Here is a 17,723-nt window from a genome sequence, read left to right on the forward strand (position 1 = left end):
AATGAGCCATCTTGGTGTATGACTCCTAGGCCTTGTGCTAGTGACTCCTCAGCTCCAGCTACACCTCCAGCTCCTGCCTACTCTCCCTGCATCCTGGGACAGTGTGGAAAAAAAGGGTTTCCTGGCCCCCAGGAAGTCTCCAGGATCCAGTCTTCAGCTGTAAAACTGTGAGGTTGCAGGCTACAAGAGACCCCAGGGGTGGTGGGAACCGCAGGAGGGTTTGCCCCTGCCCCATGCCCCATGTTCTCACCCAGGAGAAAGAGCAGCCCAGCCATAGGCTCTTTTCTGAGAGCCTTTGCAGCCCCCAGGGGCAGCCTGCTGGCTGGAAAAGCTGGGCAGTTGTCATAAGAACCACCAGCTGTCGTAGGATTTTAGATTCATTTGCTTCATCTCATCTGTAAAATGGGCTGAAGAATGACACATGGGTCTGATATGGTTGCACAGGCTTTTAATTCCAGTAATTGGGAAGGAGGCAAAGGCAGGTGCATTTCTGAGTTCAAGGTCAGCCTGGTCTCCTTACTGAATTCTAGGCTTGCCAGTGATATGTAGCATGACTCTTACTTATCTCTAGAAAACTCATACAATGAGCTGGCGTGGGTGCTCAGCTAATAGGCCCAAGCACCATGTAAACGGAATTTGGGAGGTAAAGGTAAGAGCTCAGAACTTTAAGGTCATCCTCGGCTGCATAGTGAATTTGAGGCCAGCCTGGGCTATGTGAGGGTACTCAGTAGATGCTAAGTCTCAGTCGTCACTGCTGTTGTTCATCCTTTCCACAATGCTAAGCCATTTGTTGAAAGGCTGCCTGGATAAGCAGGGAGTTCCGTCCGCCACACTGAAGACAATCAGGGCGCAGCTGCCTGTCCACCGGGAGCTTCCCCCAGAGTGATGCTGTAGAGTGTTGCGGCCCGAGCTGCCCCAGACTTGGGGGCCAAAATGTTGCGGATCGCTCTGTCAATGTTGGAACCCGCACTGCCAAAAGCCTTGGGGGCTAAATTGTTAGAGCCCACACTGCCCCAAGCTGCTCCGGTCAGCGGTTCGAGGTCCAGCAAGAGAGAGAGAGGATGGACGTGAGAAATGGAGACCAGACAGAGTGTGATTCAATCCCACTTATTCTTCAGTCTCTCTTATTAGTCCAAGTCCCAAGTCTTGAGTTCCTAGTCCCTAGTTCCTAGTCCTTAGTTCCTAGTCCCTAGTGCCTCCAAGTTCCAAGTTCTAGTCTCGAGTCTCATCCAAGTACAAGTGTCTAATTCCTAGTTTCTGTCTGAGTCTCAAGTGCCTACTCCAAGTGCCTAATACTTAATAATAATTTCTTCTGTCTGCCTCTCGCCTTTTATATGTCTCACTTCTAAGCCACGCCTTTAAGTCATGCCCTTAGGTCTTGTCTCTAAATCTGATCTCTAAGTCACGCCCTTAAGTCACACACCTTGAAGTCTCACACACCCAAGGGAAAATCCTGGGTATCTAAAACATGTTATCAGAGTGTGCTCAGCTGTTGTAGGCTATTGTAATCAAGTCTCTTGTTGGGGTATATGGCTCAAGATGGCTACAAGGATGATAGCCGCCTTCTGTCGGCTCCCCACAGTAGAGGAGGCTACCCGATGGATGTGGGGTGATGCTCTCCTAGGTCTTTTGACCCGCCCACAGTGGGCACTACTTGGGCCTGTCCTGTTGTCAGCTGGTGTCCCATTTTTGAGCCCCACAGGCTTCCATGCTTTCTCCCACTGGCTAAGAGGCTTGGTTCCTGGGGCCTGACGTGTGTACTTGTCTTTCTGTCTAGTCTTTGTTCCTCTTTGGAAAAATGAGCTGACCCATGAGCTTAAGACTCCCCATGAGGTCATCTGGGACCAGTGACCTTGGGGAAAAGGCTGGAAGATAGCAAGGACCTCAGAGAGTGTCCCAGGCCCTGACTTAGCTTCTTTGTTCAACATGGCTGGCTGGCTGTCCCTGTGGCCAGGGCCTGGGAGAGCTGGGGAGCTGGCAGTGGGGTTCAGAGGCTTGCCAAGGCAGCCTGTAGGCTAGTGTATTGGCCCCTAGAATGACACTAGGACACCCTTGAACCATGAGGCTCTCCCAGCCTGGCTGGGCAGGTACCTGTGGGGGCCTTTGCACTGCCCAGTCTACCCGCTACTTCCTACTCACTCATTCCTCCATGGCAGGCACCCCACTTCCCCAGTGCTCAGTGGTGCTGCTGGTGTTCCTGGCCAGGCTGAGAACAGCCTAAGGGATGGTAAGCAAGGGCAGACATAGGCCCTGATGTCACCTTCATGATGAGATGGACCTGGGGTATAGGTGGCTATGGATCCCAGGTTATCCCTGTTGCTTCCTAATGCTGTCTCTTAGTCGGCACGTGACCATAGGCAAACAGCTAACCCCACTTTTTACCCCAGTTTTCCCATCTGCACAAAGGCACAGGTCACACGAGGATGGGGTGGAGCATCCTGGGCTCATGGTTTACTATTTAGCATGGTGCCTGTCCCTGGGAATCACTCTCCTCTGAGAGCCCCCAGTTTAGACAGCTTCTGGGGTTTGTCCTCTGGGCTAGGGGAGAGTGCTGAGTGATCTGCGGGGCTGGGTGAACCGCTGCTGGTCACAGCGCACTGTCTGTGGCTCTCCCTCAGTGTGTCCAGCTGCTATGTAGTAGCTTTTCAGCTCAGTGACCTGTCAGGGATTGGTGATCCAAAGACTTCCCTTGCCAGAGACACTACCCTATTGTGGGGACCTTGTTGCCCTGTGTGGGGCTGCCTCAGCAGGAAGCCTGCCTGGTCTCTGCTGCTGGAGCACACACAGCACACTCACTCTGAGACAGTCACTGGGTATCCATAGTAACATTGATCACTGACAGAGAATGTGGCTTACCACAGCCATGTTGGAGAAATCACTGACAGACATCCTTTTGCAGGACAGAATACGGAGGCCAAGAGTGCTGAATGACCTGTGTAGCCATGAGAGGCTGAGCCAGGATCTGAACAAAGGCAGGTAAGCTGGGTGTATTTCAGTCTCGTGTAGGCTGGTTTGAATGAACTATGTAGCCTAGGCTAACCTTCAACTGGCTGGATAGCTCTCAGCTCACTATGTAGCCCAGGCTGGTCTTGAACTTATGACATAACTCTGCAATTATAATTTGGGTAGTGTTAACAGAGTGTCTTTTGGAGAAGTAGCAGCCATGTGTGGTCGCCTCTCTCCTACCAGGCTGGAGATGATACTGGATTTAAGGCTAAATTATAGAAGTATCAATTTGCCAATCTGTCAGGTGAACATTGATTTCCAGGATGGCTTTAAAAATTGTCACAGTGATGAGATAACGTCCCGGGGGAATTGTCCATTTGAAGTGGCCCTTTGCATGTCCTTGTCAGAGTTGATTTTCTCTGTTCACTTAGCATCATATTTTCAAGACCTACTTAGTTGGGGCATTTATTTAGCCAGCTGTGTCAAGACTTCTTCTTGTCAAATAATATTTCATTGTGTGGATATGCCCTATGTCTGTCTCTGTCTCTGTCCTCTGGGTTTCCCCGAGTGGGGGGTGTAAGGGTGTATGCCCTGTGAGCACACGTGCCAGCTGGAGTCTGACATCTTCCTCAATCACTTGTCCGTTTTATCTTTTGAGGTAGTATCTCTCACTGAGCCTGCACCTCACTCTCAGCTAGACTAGGTCAGGAAGTCCCCAGGATCTGCCTGTCACGGCTCCCATTGCTGGAGTCACAGGCATGGGCTGCTGTGCCTGGCGTAAGTGCTAGACTTCTGCACTTGATCTTAGCCAAAAGGCCGAGCAGCGATAGTGCTAGACTTCTGCACTCAGGTCCTCATGCATGCATAACGGGCACTTCATCCAGACCACCATCTCCCCAGCCCATGTGTGTGTATGCATGTATGCATGCATGTATGTATATATGTATGTATATGTATACATATATGTGTATGTATATGTATATATATGTGTATGTATGTATATATGTATGTATATATGTGTATGTATGTATGTATACATATATGTGTATGTATGTATATATGCATGTATATGTATATATATGTGTATGTATGTATATATGTATGTATATATGTGTGTATGTATGTATGTATACATATATGTGTATGTATGTATATATGCATGTATATGTATATATGTGTGTATGTATGTATGTATATGTATACATATATGTGTATGTATATATGCATGTATATGTATGTATGTGTGTATGTATGTATGTATGTATATGTATACATATATGTGTATGTATACATATATGTATATGTATGTATGTATATGTATACATATATGTGTATGTATACATATATGTATATGTATGTATGTATATGTATACATATATGTGTATGTATGTATGTATGTATGTACACATTAAGATGCTTTTGAGGGCTAGTGAAATGGCTGTGTAGGTAAAGACACTTGCCATCAAGGCTCACAACCTGGTTGTGATCCCTGGAGCCCACATGGGAGAGAGAACTAACTTTTCTAATTTGCCTTCTGACATCTACATGCATACAATGGCAGATATACCCCCCCCATACACACACACACACACACACACTCACACACTCAACCACACACAGATGACAATAAACTCAGGGGCTAAAGAGGTGGCTCAGCAGTTATGAGCACTTGCTGCTCTTCCAGAGGACCTGGATCAACTCCCTGCATTCACGTGGTGGTAATTCTAATTTCAGGAGAGTCAATGCCCTCTTCTGCACGCCTTGGGCACAAGGTATGCACACGCACTACATAGACATACATGGAAGACAAAACGCTCACGTAAAATAATCTCAAAAAATGAAATGTAATGAAAATATTTTTAAATTGACATAAAAATTGTATGTTTATAGATAACATGTGATTGATTGATTGATTGATTGATTGATTCTGTGCTGAGATGCAGCCTTCCCTCCTGCTAGGCAGTTAGTTGCTCCACCCTTAAACTACAGCTGTAGCCCCTGTGTGTTTTATAATGGTCAAACTCAAGTGAGCCTGTCTTCTCAGACACTCTGTTTCTCTGGGTTCCCACATTCAGAATTAGTTCTTGCAGCTTTTTGAAGTGTGCAGTGTATTGTTACCTATTGACAGTCCAGCTGTTCAGTTGCAGGCACACAGGGCCTCCTTCGACCTATCCAGCTAGAACATCCTACACATTGGTCAACCTCTCCTCATCCCCTCTTTTCTCTTTCCTCCTCAGGAAAAGTAAAAAGTAGTAGTATTCTATCTTAGCTTCTATGATAACATTTTAAAAAAATCTATGTGTGTATGTATGTATGTAATATATGCAGGTGTTTGGCCTGCGGGTATATATGCACACCAGAAGTAGGCACTGACTCCCATAGGATTACAGTTATAGACTTGTTGTGGGCTGCCATGTAGGTGCTGAGAATTGAACTCAGAACTCTGAAAGAGCAGTTTTCTTTACTGATGATCTATTTCTCTAGCCCATGATGTCAAAGTTTTTAAAAATGTTTATTTTATTTTAAATGTGTGTATGTGTGTGTGTGTGCATGTGGGTACAGGTACCTGAGGTGGCCAGAAGAGGGCACCATTCCTCTGGAGCTGGAGCTACAGATGGTTGTGAGCTGCCATATGGATGCTGGGAACTGAAATCTGCAAGAGCAGCCAATACTCTTAACTGCTGAGCTGTTTCACCAGCTCCTATGATAGCAATTTTTAAAGGCCCCACGTGTGAGTGAGATCAGGTGGGACTTGTATTTTGGTGCCTGCATACTTTACTTTCCACATGCCCTCCATGTTGGTTCAAATGACAGCTTTGTCCTTTACTTACTGGCTGGCAGACACTTGAGCTGTTTCTGGCTATTGTAAATAGTGCTGTGATGAATGTGGAAGTTACCATGACCCTTTAATGTACTCATTTTATTTTGAAAACATGTGTGTGCATGCATATGTGCAATTTTTTGGAGTGTGAGAGATAAACAACAAGCTGAAGACCTCAGGTGCCAGGAGGAGGGATATGGATAAGAGTGAGGGAAACTCATGCTTCCTGATAGGAGGTCTGGAGTCCAGGTGGGCTCTGTGATGGTCATCCGCTAGCCAGCTGCATGGGGTTAGGGATGAAGTGAGGATGCCCAGCAGCGCCTGAGTGCCAGGCCAAGGGAGTCGGAAGAGGAGCAAGACAAACAGACCTTCCGAGTGGAACTCAGGCAGTGGGTCAGCACAGCCGTGGACTCTAAGCCTGGTGCTATTCCTGTGGTTCTACCCAGCATGTGTACCCTGGCATGTGTACAGTCTACTCACGTGCTCATCTGTTGATGGGCATTGGTTCTTTCATTGTGGGTCCACGGTGAATGCTACTCTGTGTGCTGTGGCGCGTGGGTTTCTGTGTGCTTGTATCTTTTAATTTCTGCTGATGTGCACCTGGGAGTGGACTTCCTGGATGGCATGGTAAGTCCCCATTGAACCTTCTTATGGACGGCCAGACTGTTTTGTCAAGTGGCTGTATCGCTTGATGCCCCACAATCATAGAAGAAGGCGCCCCCATGTTCCTGACAGTGCTTGGTGCTGGCTGCCTTTCTGATGACAGATGTCCTGTGGGCAGGACACAGCATCTCTCATGACTGACTTGCCTTTTCTCGTGGGTTCTGGCGATGAGCTTCTGTCCATGTCAGCTGCAGGCTGGTTCTGGAGGAGAAATGCCTGTTGGTGTCCTTTTCCCATTTTGAAATTGGGTTTGTTTGTTGTCCAGTTGTACCCAGAGGCCCCCACTCATGCCAGCCCAGTGCGCTGCCACTCAGCCTCCAGCCCAGGATTTTTTTTTTTAACTTGCGTGTTTATGCGTGTGTTGTGCATGAGTACAGGTTCTCTCCCAGGCCGGTAGAGGTTGTTAGGTTCCTTGGAACTGGAGGTACCAGTGGATGTGAGCTGCCTGATCTGGGGACCGAATCCTGGTCCTCTGAGAGGATAGCAAACACTCTTAACCACGGAGCCATCTCTCTAGCCTTAGACATTTTTAAAAACATTGGAACACTGGTTTGTGTGTGTGTGTCTGGGGATTGAACTCAGTATTTTTAGACTTGGCAGGAAACTTTTACCCATCTGAGCCCATCTTGATGGTCTAGGTTTCCTTTTATCATCTAGATATAAATTCCTTATTCAATGATTTTGAAATATCTTCTGTGTTTTTTGTTTTGTTTTGGCTTTTTTTTTTTTTTTTTTTTTTTTTTTTTTTTGGACAGGGGTTATCTGAGTCTCGTTTCCTGTTGTGTGACAAAACACTGACAAGAGCAGCCTAAGGGTTCTGGTTCGTATTTCAAGAGCACACTCCATCATTATAGGGGGAGCTAAGATGGCAGGAGCTTGACCCAGCTGATACCATTGCGTCCACAGTCAGGAAACAGAGAAGGTGAACAAAGGCAGCTGCCCAGCCGCCAGTCTCTACTTAAACAGTCCAGGATCCCTGCCAGGGAATGGTGCCACCCATAGTGGGCGTGTCTCTCACTTCAGATAAAACAGTCAAAATTATCTCCTGCAGTCTTTCCCATAGGCCTGCTTCCCTAGTGAATCTAGATTCTATCTAGTAACAACACTAACCATAACATGCCTTACTATGTAGCCCAGGGTAGCCTCCAATTCATGATCCTTCTACCTCAGCTTCCCACATGCTGGGATTCCAATCCTGTTACACCTCACCTGGCATGAGAGATCATTAAGCCCAAGGTCACGAAGCTTTTACCTATATTTCCTTTTGGGTCTTTGTTTCTTTGAGACAGGGCCTCTTGTAGCCAAAGCTAGCCTCAAAGCTTGTTTCCAAGTAGAGGCTGGTATCTCTGTCTCTACCCAGAGTCCTAGGATTAATGTGCGTTCCACCATGCCTGACTTTCCTCATGCAAGCTTTTTGTTTTGCCTCTTAGGTTCAGGCTTGTGGTCTGTTTCAAGCCATTTTTGTATTTTGTTGGAGGAAGCTGTCACATGTTCTGCTGTCACTTGTGGCCACTCAGTTGTCCCAGCAGCCTTTGTTGAAAGACTGCTGTCACTACTGAGGTATTTTGGTGTCCTGGAAATGTCATCTGACTCTGAAAGTGTATGTGTTTTCTGAAATTTATTTACTGCTATTAATTGTGTGTCTGTGTGTGCCCGCGTGCGTGCACACACACACACACACACACACACATCATGATGCACTTGTGGAGTTCAGAGAACAGCTTTGTGGAGTCACTCTCCTACTTTTCTGTGTGCTCTGAGGATTAAATTCAGCTCATCAGACTTGTGAACAATCACCTTATCCGCTGGGCCATCATGTGAGCCCTGAAGCTGTCCCATAGGGTTTCAGGGCTGTGTGTGTCACAGTCCACACTGTTGTGATGACCTAAGGTTGGAGATGTGTGACTTCTCAATCTGTGTTTTCAATTTCAGGAATGGTTTTGACAATTCCCGGTGTCTTGACTTTCCACGAGTAACTTAAAGTCAGGCCGTCAGGGTTCATAGAGAGGTCAGCTGGAACCCCCCAGTTGATTAGGTGGGCGTATTGCCATTTTTGTACGCTGTGTACACATGCGTGTGTACGTGTGCGCGCGTATTCGTGTGTGTGTGTGTGTGTGTGTGTGTGTGTGTGTGTGTTTAGGGGTGACCCAGAGGTTCCTTAGCTGTCATTCCTGTCATTTTGAGATAGGCTCTCTCACTGATTTGGATTCTCCCAGGAGGCTGGGATGCTGCAAGTGGGTCCCAGGGATCTGCTTGTTTCTCTGCTTCACAGAGCTGAGCTTACAGGTGGTACAGCTGAAATGCAGGTCTTCATGACTGTGTGGTGAGTGTCTTGCTGATGGTGTTTCCCAGCCCACACTCATCATCTGACCAGTATTTGTTCTCATGACCTGGGAATATGGGCAGCCTTCCTTTAATGGGCTCTTTTATTTCTCACAGCAGGGTCGTAGCCTATGGGAGCTTAGGTCTTGCCTTTTGTTGTTGTTGTTGATCTTGTTCAAGATTCTCGGATGGTATGGGATATTCTTACCTTCAGTTTTGGTTTATTGGCTGCTAGTGTATAGAAGTGCATCTCTGTATTTTGTGAGGCTGGGGATGAGAGCCAAGGCCATATGAATACTGATGAGCAACGTATGTTAAGCCATACGCCAAACTCAGTTGAAAAAGGTCTGTTGCCAGGGGCCTGCCCCCATCATCGTTGTCCTCCTCCTCCTCCTCTTCCTCTTCCTCTTCCTCCTCTTCTTCTTCTTCCTCTTCCTCCTCCTCTTCCTCCTCCTCCTCTTTTTCTTCTTCTTCCTCTTCATTCTTTCACCTCCTCTTCTTCCTTTTTCTTCCTCTTTTTCTTCTCTTCCTCCTCCTCCTCCTCTTCTTTTTCTTCTTGAGGCAGCCGAGGGGGAAGAGCATCGGCGGGTGTGTGTGTTTGGGGGTAAGACTTGGTCTTACAAGATATTTAGGGTTGCCGTATAATAAAATTTTACTTATTTATGCTAGAAAAGTTTACTTACTATGCTACTGTAGCTGACCTGCCTTCTGTGATCCTGAGGCCAGAAACTGCAGTTTCCTGCACTTAGCACCTCAGCCCCAAAACAGCAAAGGATTAAGTAAGTAGCCATTGTTCTATCTCAGCAGGAACTGCTGGGCCCTAACTTATGCCTGCTACTCTAAGGTTGCAGGAAGAAAAAACACTTAGAGAAGTTGCTATAGAGTTTATTACTAAGTGTAAAAAGTTTCCTATGAAAGCTATCTAAGAGGGAGAGCGGAAAGGTCCTAAGTGGGTAAAAGGAAAAAAATCTAATAAGGGAAAAATTCTAAGGGAAAGAATTCTAGGCAGGGGAAAAGGAAGGGAAGGGACAAAAGATAACAATTACTACTACTCTCTTTGTCTTTCTCTTCAGTACTTATACATCTTTCAGAATACATGATCACATGTTACAAAGTTCATCACAAGTTCACACCAAAAATCAAATCATAAATTGAAATAGAAGTTTACAACAGAGAATGTTTACATGCATATCCATTAGGAGTAATTATCTGGCTAAACATCCATCACCTGTCTAGCTCCACAGGTTCACTGTAGGTTTAAAACTATAACTAAGACATGAATGAAGTTTTGTATAGATAAACCCAGGCAATATTTTCTCTTCTGTTCCAGCACCTATAATAAATGGTTAGTTCCCCATTAGTGACCTTTGGTTAACTATTTTACAACCTCTTGGAATGTGCTCTGAGTAGGAGAAAGTCTGGTTACTGTCTAAGAACAATTAACTGATGACACTCGGGAGACTGGCAGAGTTCTCATCGCAGTTTTGACTATCAGAAAGGGACCTAATAGCAGTCCCACTATAAAAGAGCTTAATAATCATTGATATAATTTTAAGAATTCTTATAGGATCATCATTAAAGACTTAAGAAGTCATCTATTTGTCTGTATAGCATCACTACAAGACAGTACATCTTCGTGGATCTGCAGAGATCTGCTCCAAAGGGGTGTGCTATTGCTTAGTGATTGTTACATATGTTTAATAATAATAGGAAAAGCATATTAATAGCAGGAATTTTTCCTGAAATAAGTCCCTTACAATCTTGCTGAATAAGGGCTCACTTGTTGCAGATTATATAATAATCCAAGGCAAGCCATTTCAGGATGATCACCTGCTAATTATTAGCTTGTCCCATTATGGCTCCTGACAGTCTGGGTATTAGTCAGGGCTCTCTAGAATCACAGAACTTATGGAATGTCTCTCTATATTAAGGGAATTTATTGTAAGGACTTACAGTCTGTAGTCTAACTAACCCAACAATGGGCAGCTGTGAATGGGAAGTCCAAGAATCTAATAGTTGCTCAGTCACACGAGGCTAGTTGTTTAAGCTGGTCTTCTGTAAAAGTCTACAGAAAGAAGCACTGTCAAGTAAGTGCAAGCAAGTGAAGAAGAGTAAAATCTTCCTTCTACCAATGTCCAATGCAGATCCACCAGCAGAAGGTGTGGCCCAGATTAAAGGTGTGTACAGCCATGCCTGGATCTAGAACATGCTTTGTCCCAGGCTGACCTTGAACTCAGAGATCTGCTTGCCTCTCTCTGCTGGGATTAAAGACATGTACTACCTTGCCTGGGCCTAAACTTTTCATGGCCACTATGCCGCAAGATCTCCAAGTCATGATCCAGGTCAGAACCTGTGTCTTCCAGCCTCAAGATCTGGATCTCCATTTCTAGCCTGTAGTTCATTCCAGATGTAGTCAAGTTGACAACCAGGAGTAGTCACCACAGTTTGTACAATCTTTTATTTTGTATATGCACATGTGTGCACGTACCATGACATGTAAGTGGAGATCGGAGGACAACTTTTGGGAGTTGGTTCTCTCCTCCTACCATATGGGTCCTGGGGATTGAACTCAGGATGTGAGACATGGCAGCAGGCACCTTGACCCACTGAGCCATCTATCTCATGAGCTTTTACAGGTTGACCCTGTAATGTGTGACCTTCCTGAACTCACTAGTTGTGAGAGTTTTAGCAGACTCCTTAGCGTTTTATCCATGTGATTCACGTTGGCCCAGTGTGGTGGCATGTGCCTGTAATATCACAATTTAAGAGATGGAGGCAGGAGAATCAGTTCAGAGCCAGTGTTAGAGTTCAAAGCCATCCTGGCTACTTGAGACTCTGTCTTAAAAGTAAATAAGCAAGCAAGCAAGCAAGCAAGCAAGCAAGCAGTAATGTCATCTGCAAGTAGACATAACTTGACACCTTCCCTCTCAGCCTGTAGGCTTTGTCTGTTACTTTCTTTCTCACTGCCCTGACTGGAGCTCTAAGTACAGCTTCAAATAGAAGTGCTGCTGGGGACATCTGGGCTTTCCTGTCCATCTGTCACCATTAGCACCCCATGAGCTGTGGCTTTTCTAGATGCTCTGTGTCAGGTGAGGGAGTTCTTCACTTGCCCCCTCTACCTCCGTCACACTGTCTTCTCCTTCCTCCTCTCCCACTTCCTTTTCCTGTTCCCCCATTCTTCGATAGTCTTTGTTAACATTGCCCGTGATTGCTTGAGAACTAGTGGTTTTCTGTCTCTGTCTTCTGAGCGCTGGAATCTCAGGTATGGCCCACTCCTTTTTTGTGTGTTTTGTGGTGGGATGGTGTGGGGTTACGTCAGACGTCTTTTCCGTGTGTGTTTAGATTGCCGCACGTTGAGATCATCCTGTGGTTTTGTTCTGTGGCGGGTGGGTGTGTTAGTCACTGGTTTTTAAAAGGGAGGCTTGGCCTGGCGTTGACTCTTTCATACGTGTCTGAGCCAGTTTTCCTGTTGACTGTGGACAGTTTAACTTCTGGATTCTGAGATGTCAGTTTGTCATTTTCTGAGGATGTCTTTTTGCAGTTCCAGGGGCACTGGCTTCATGGAATGAATCGGAGTTGTGTCCTGATGGAGAACTGGCCTTAACCCTCCCTAAGTATCTGGCCCAATCCACCACTGAAGCCTCCTAGTCATTTGGCTCATGTCAAGAGAATTCACCAGTGAAGCTATCTGGGCCTGGGCCTTTTTGAGGGAAGTTTTAAATGACTAATTCAGGGCCAGGAGAGATGAATCAGTGGTTAGTGATGCTTGCTACTCTTCCAGAGGAATGCCCATATTGGGAGTCGTATGACCTTCTGTAACGTTAGCTCCAGGTGATCTGACTCTTACTTTTGGCTTCCATGCACGCGTTGCAGGCACAGACATACACAAATAGAAAAATTTACAGATTTAGGGCCAACAAGATGGCTCAGAGCATAAGGGCACTTGCTGCCAAGCTTGATGACCTGAGTTCAGTCCCCAGGACCCACACGATAGAAGGAGAGATTTGAATCCCACAGGTTGTCTTCTGAGGGTGAACCTTAAGGCTGAGTCTCCCCACCCTTCTAATAGGTTTTCATTATGTAGCTAAGGCTGCCCTCAAGGTCCTCTCGCCTCAGCCTCCAGAGTGCAGGGATCACAGGCACCCTCACCACAGCCTGCTCATCTGATTCCCAAAGCTTTGCTGATCTGCGTTCATTCCAAGCTGAGTAACCTGGGCTCTTTGTCCCTGCTCAGCAGCTGGCAGCGCTTTCTTGGTGGTCTTTTAAAAGTCACAGCCTGGGATTTTTATTCTTCCTGCTAGTTTTTTGCTCTATCAGTCCCATGCTAATAAGCTCCATTATTTTTTTCCATTTCATTCGCGCTGTGTTTAGTTTGTTTTGACTGTGGCAGGTCAGCGTATGGATTTGAGATCTCCCTTCTTGGCAGAGACATTTACCCTGCAAAGTTCTCTCTAAGTTCCCTGCTTGCTGCATCCAGCCTCTTGTTTTCTTTTCTAATTATTTTAGTGTTTTCTTCCATGGTAGCCTTCACCTGTGGGGTCCCCCGATATCCTTTTTATTGATTGATTCTGCTCTGTCATGGCTGGAAACACTTTGTGTGATTTGATTTTTTTTAAAAATGTATTGAGCCCTGTTTTCTGTCATAGCATATGGTCTGACTTGGACAACATGCACGCACACTTGAGGAGAATGTGGATCTGCTGTTCCTGGGAGGCCACTGTGGTTCCATTTGCCTTTTGTCTGAGTCTTGTGGTGTGTAAGGTTCTCTCAGTTTGCTTTTCCTGTGAAAATTTTTTTTTTTTTTTTTTTTTTTTTTTTATCTTGTTTGAGCTTTTTATATATTAAGGAAAAAAAAAACCTCTTGTCTAACATGAGTTGCACATTTTTTTTTTCTATTTTAAATTTGTTTATCAAGCCAGGCAGACTTTTTTTTTTTCTTTAGGCAGGGTCTTTTTGTAGCTCAGGATGGCCTTGAATTCACTATCTTCTTCTTTCTGCCTCCATGGGTTGACAAGTATATGCCTCCACGCCTGACTCTATGTAAGGTTTTTATATGGACTGATTTATCTTCTTCTTAAGAAACTTAAGTGTGGGGGGGGGCGGGGGTGCACGCCTTTAATCCCAGCACTTGGGAGACAGAGGCAGGTGGATTTCTGTGAGTTCAAGGCTAACCTAGTCTAATTGTCTAAATGGTAAGTTTCAGGACAGCCAGGGCTGACTGGACAAGAGAGACCTTGTCTCAAAAATAAGATGAGATGAGATGAGATGAGATGAGATGAGATGAGATGAGGCCTAGACTAATGACCCAGAAGTTAAGAGCACTGGTTGCTTTTACAGAGGACCTGATATTAGTTTCCAGCATCCACACAGTGACTCACGCTTGCCTGTATTCTAGTTCCCAGGGATCCAGTGTCCTTCCTGACATCTTTGGGCACAGGCACAAGGTGCATATTTGTATATAAAGGCAAATATTTGTGTACATAAAATAAAATGTATTTTATAAATCTTGGTTTATAGGTAGGATTTCTTGGTTTTGTTTTTGAGACAGGATCTCACTATGTAGCCCTGGCTGGCCTGGAACTGACAGAGATCCACTGCCTCTGCCTCTGCATCCTGGCATTAAAGGCATGCACCACTGATGCCTGACACCTCGTTAGGGGTTTTACAGGGCTCACACTCAGCTTGAAGGTTGTAAGGGAATAATGGCTGTTTGTAATGCCAAGCTTTCTTTCATTTCGTTTTTTGACACTATTGGTGTGTGAATATCTTACTGGTTTTTAGCTTTCTGTCATTGTGCATAATTCACTTTGCGTGTGACTGTTTTTCCATGTTCTTTTTTGAAAGGTGTGTTTTGTTTTTAATGATGTGTCTGTACCTATTAGTGCCCATGGAGACCCCCCAGAACTGGGGTGCAGGTGTCTGTGGGCTCTCTAAATATAGGTGCCGAAAACTGGATGTGAGACCTCTGCAAAAGTGCTACATATTCGTAACCTCTGAATCCATCATCTCTCTGCTCAGCAGAGAGCATGATCTTGTTCTCCCTGGCCTCCATCCGTAACGCAGCGTAGACAGATGACCACTCTGACTTCTTTTCCAGTCCCTACCTTAGTACTTAATGAGGCATTGGGAGGTCTTTGTGTGATGGTGAGAGCAATCAAAGAGAGATCAGAGGCCGGGGCAGGTCTTCCATAGACATGATGATATCAGCAGATACTTCTCCATTGCTTCCCACCTTGCAAACATCACTACCCTGTGTCTACCTTACTGCAAGCTCATTTGAGCAGGAATATCATGCCATTTTGGAGGGGTAAACTGAGGCCTGCCTAGTCTGTGTGCCTAGGAAAAGCTGAGCTGGCACCCGCCCTGGCGCTGTGGTTTCAGGGCTATGGTTGCTTTTTGATGTTTCTGATGCCTCGGGCAATGGGGGCATCTGTGTGGGGGCAGGGCTCGGAGGCACATCTGGCAGCCTTCATTTCCTCTGTTGCTGTGGGCCAGGCTGTGTCTTCTCCTATGCCGCAGGGACAGTGGAGAGTCCCTGGTGAGCACTGGCTTTGTGGGAACACTCCAACCCTTCTTGGACTGTTCATCCTTTCCCTGTAAGGACAGAGTTCATCAGAAACCAATTCTTCCCTGTCACACAGACTCTTAGTTCCAGATGTCAGACTTAGTATAATCCCCTCTGTCTTATGTATGTATGATGTATATGTGTGTGTCTATCTGTCTGTCTGTCTGGTTTTACTGTGGTGTTGGGATGGAACTGAGGGCTCATGAGTGCAGGGCAGGGAGGCTTCCTCTGCTGACTCATGCCCCAGCCCATGCCCATTTAAAAGATGGGAATCTCCAAGGACACCATGGCAACCATGGCAACATTGAGTTAGCTGCAAACTCGTGCCCTGCTCTGATGAGATCTTCATCACAGCCCTGCCACACCTGGTTACATTCATTCTGAGAAGAGGAAGCACCTTTTCAGGCGAGAAGGACCACTGTGAGCCCCCCAGAGAGGGAGTGTGGAGTCCTGGGCAGTGGGATCTGTACCCAGAGCAGATTGCCACAGGGGGATTGTGGGGTCCTCTTGAGTGTTCTTAAGTACTCAGTGGTCCTTGGCTGCTTGCCTAGTGAGCACAAGGCCTCAGGTTTCACCCCCAGTACTGTAGATAATAATTATCATCATGAGAATCTTCCAGCTGTCACCTGATGCAGGATATAAAGTAAAAAGGGGACTTTCCTTTTCCAGACCAACACCTTGTCACATGAAACATTGTAAAGACTTGGGGACTCTTCCAGAACTTTCTCTAAGTGTATATCTGCCTGTACACACACATGAGCAAACAGTCACACTACAGCAATAGTAGATCCTGCTTGCTGTGGGCAACACAGAGCCCAGTGCCTGGGTCATCTCCAGCCCTGACAACCCTGTGAGGTAGTTGGTGAGAATGAACCCACTTTGCAGATAAAGAAAACAAGGCACCATGATGCCAGTGGAAGTGTCTCCTGCTGCCAGGAGGCCATGATCTTTACCTCTTTCTCTTTACTTTGACAATGAGGCAGGAGCATCTTTTCAAATTGGGTGCTGCCCAGCCTCCTCAGGGCCAGCGGGCTGTTGTTTAACTCCACTGATGCACACTCAGTTATTACTGGTTTCTGGGGAGAGTCCTTAGGCTTGCGTGGTTTATAGAGAAGCCTCTGGCTTTAGGATGGGCAGGAGGGGACATGACGGCTGTGTCTTTGAGGATGGCGGGGCCCTGGTTTGAGGGATGGGGCTGGGTTGACACAGGTTGCATTGGAAGAAGGTTCAGGAGTTTTCTCAGGGTTCCACGCTGTAGCAGCTGGCACCCAGAGCCAGGGCTCTGCAAGTATTGGTGTGAGACTGAGCTGTGCGGGGTGGGGCAGAGTTAGGGAGATGCTGGGTTAGGCAGGACCTGGTCTGTTGGAGCTGGGTTGTGGCAGGGGATGTAGAAGCCCCCCTGTGGTGGAATTAATCAGGAGCCTGTGGTCAGGCACTGGACCCATGGGAAAGGGCCACCTTCCTTTTGGGGCCTCAGTTTACATCCTTTACTGTTTCCCTTTGACCCTCAAGGACCTATTTCTATCTCAGAACTTGCAAGTGGTGAAAGATGGGGGCTCCCTCAAATGGGTGACTCACGGTGACTGGGCAGATGTCACACCCCTACTCCAGGGAAGCTTGAAGTCTGGGTCTAAGCTCCAGGAGAGACACTTTCCAAAGGGAGCCTCAACCCCACCCAATATGACCTCCCCCCAATACTGCTAAAGTCCTTGTTGGGTACTCTCCAGCTACTGGAGGTGGGAACAGAGGAGGAGAGAGGGGGCCTGAGGAGCCCTGAGTTCCCACCAGACCCCTCAAGCAGCCCTTTTCCTGCTTGCCCTGTGTGGCTGTTGCCACAACCACCTTCATCCTTTAACTCTTATGCTGTGTGACTTCAGGCAAATTCTTTTTTTTTTTTTTTTTTTTTGTTTTATTTTTTTTTTTTTGAGACAGGGTTTCTCTGTGTAGCCCTGGCTGTCCTGGAACTCACTCTGTAGACCAGGCTGGCCTCAAACTCAGAAATCCGCCTGCCTCTGCCTCCCAAGTGCTGGGATTAAAGGCGTGCGCCACCACTGCACGGCTTCAAGTGTTCTTCTCATCCATTCCCTGTGGTCCTGTGCTGTGGACCTGTGCACAGAGATTCCCCACTGCAGCCTGCCGCAGCCTGCTGGGTTCTTAGAAATCTCCACTCACATGGAGCTGCAGAAAAGAATTCCAGGATGAGTCAATATAAAGTAGAGTTGAGTTTATTAAGAAGATAATTTGGAGAAATGGCTCAGTGGTTAAAAGCACTGGCTGCTCTTCCAGAGGACCTGGGTTCAATTCCCAGTACCGACATTGCAACTCACAACTTCCTGGAACTCCAGTTCCAGGGGATCCGACACCCTCACACAGACATATGTGCAGGCAAAACCTAATGCATATAAA

General features: G+C 46.4%; 1 protein-coding gene across 7 annotated transcripts in view; it reads left to right on the forward strand.

The window, feature by feature from the left end:
- Positions 1–17,723, forward strand: part of Src (SRC proto-oncogene, non-receptor tyrosine kinase) — a 46,798-nt gene that overhangs the window by 12,979 nt on the left and 16,096 nt on the right. For 5 of the 7 annotated variants that reach the window (XM_034494974.2, XM_034494975.2, XM_076930141.1 and 2 more), the window contains one exon: positions 2,900–2,976. The gene's annotated coding sequence lies outside the window, so the exon portion shown is untranslated. The remainder of the gene's footprint in view (positions 1–2,899; positions 2,977–17,723) is intronic. The other 2 variants (XM_076930140.1, XM_076930139.1) reach the window with 1 other exon arrangement.

The sequence above is a fragment of the Arvicanthis niloticus genome, chromosome 2 (genome assembly GCF_011762505.2).
Source record: "Arvicanthis niloticus isolate mArvNil1 chromosome 2, mArvNil1.pat.X, whole genome shotgun sequence".
NCBI lineage: Eukaryota > Metazoa > Chordata > Mammalia > Rodentia > Muridae > Arvicanthis > Arvicanthis niloticus.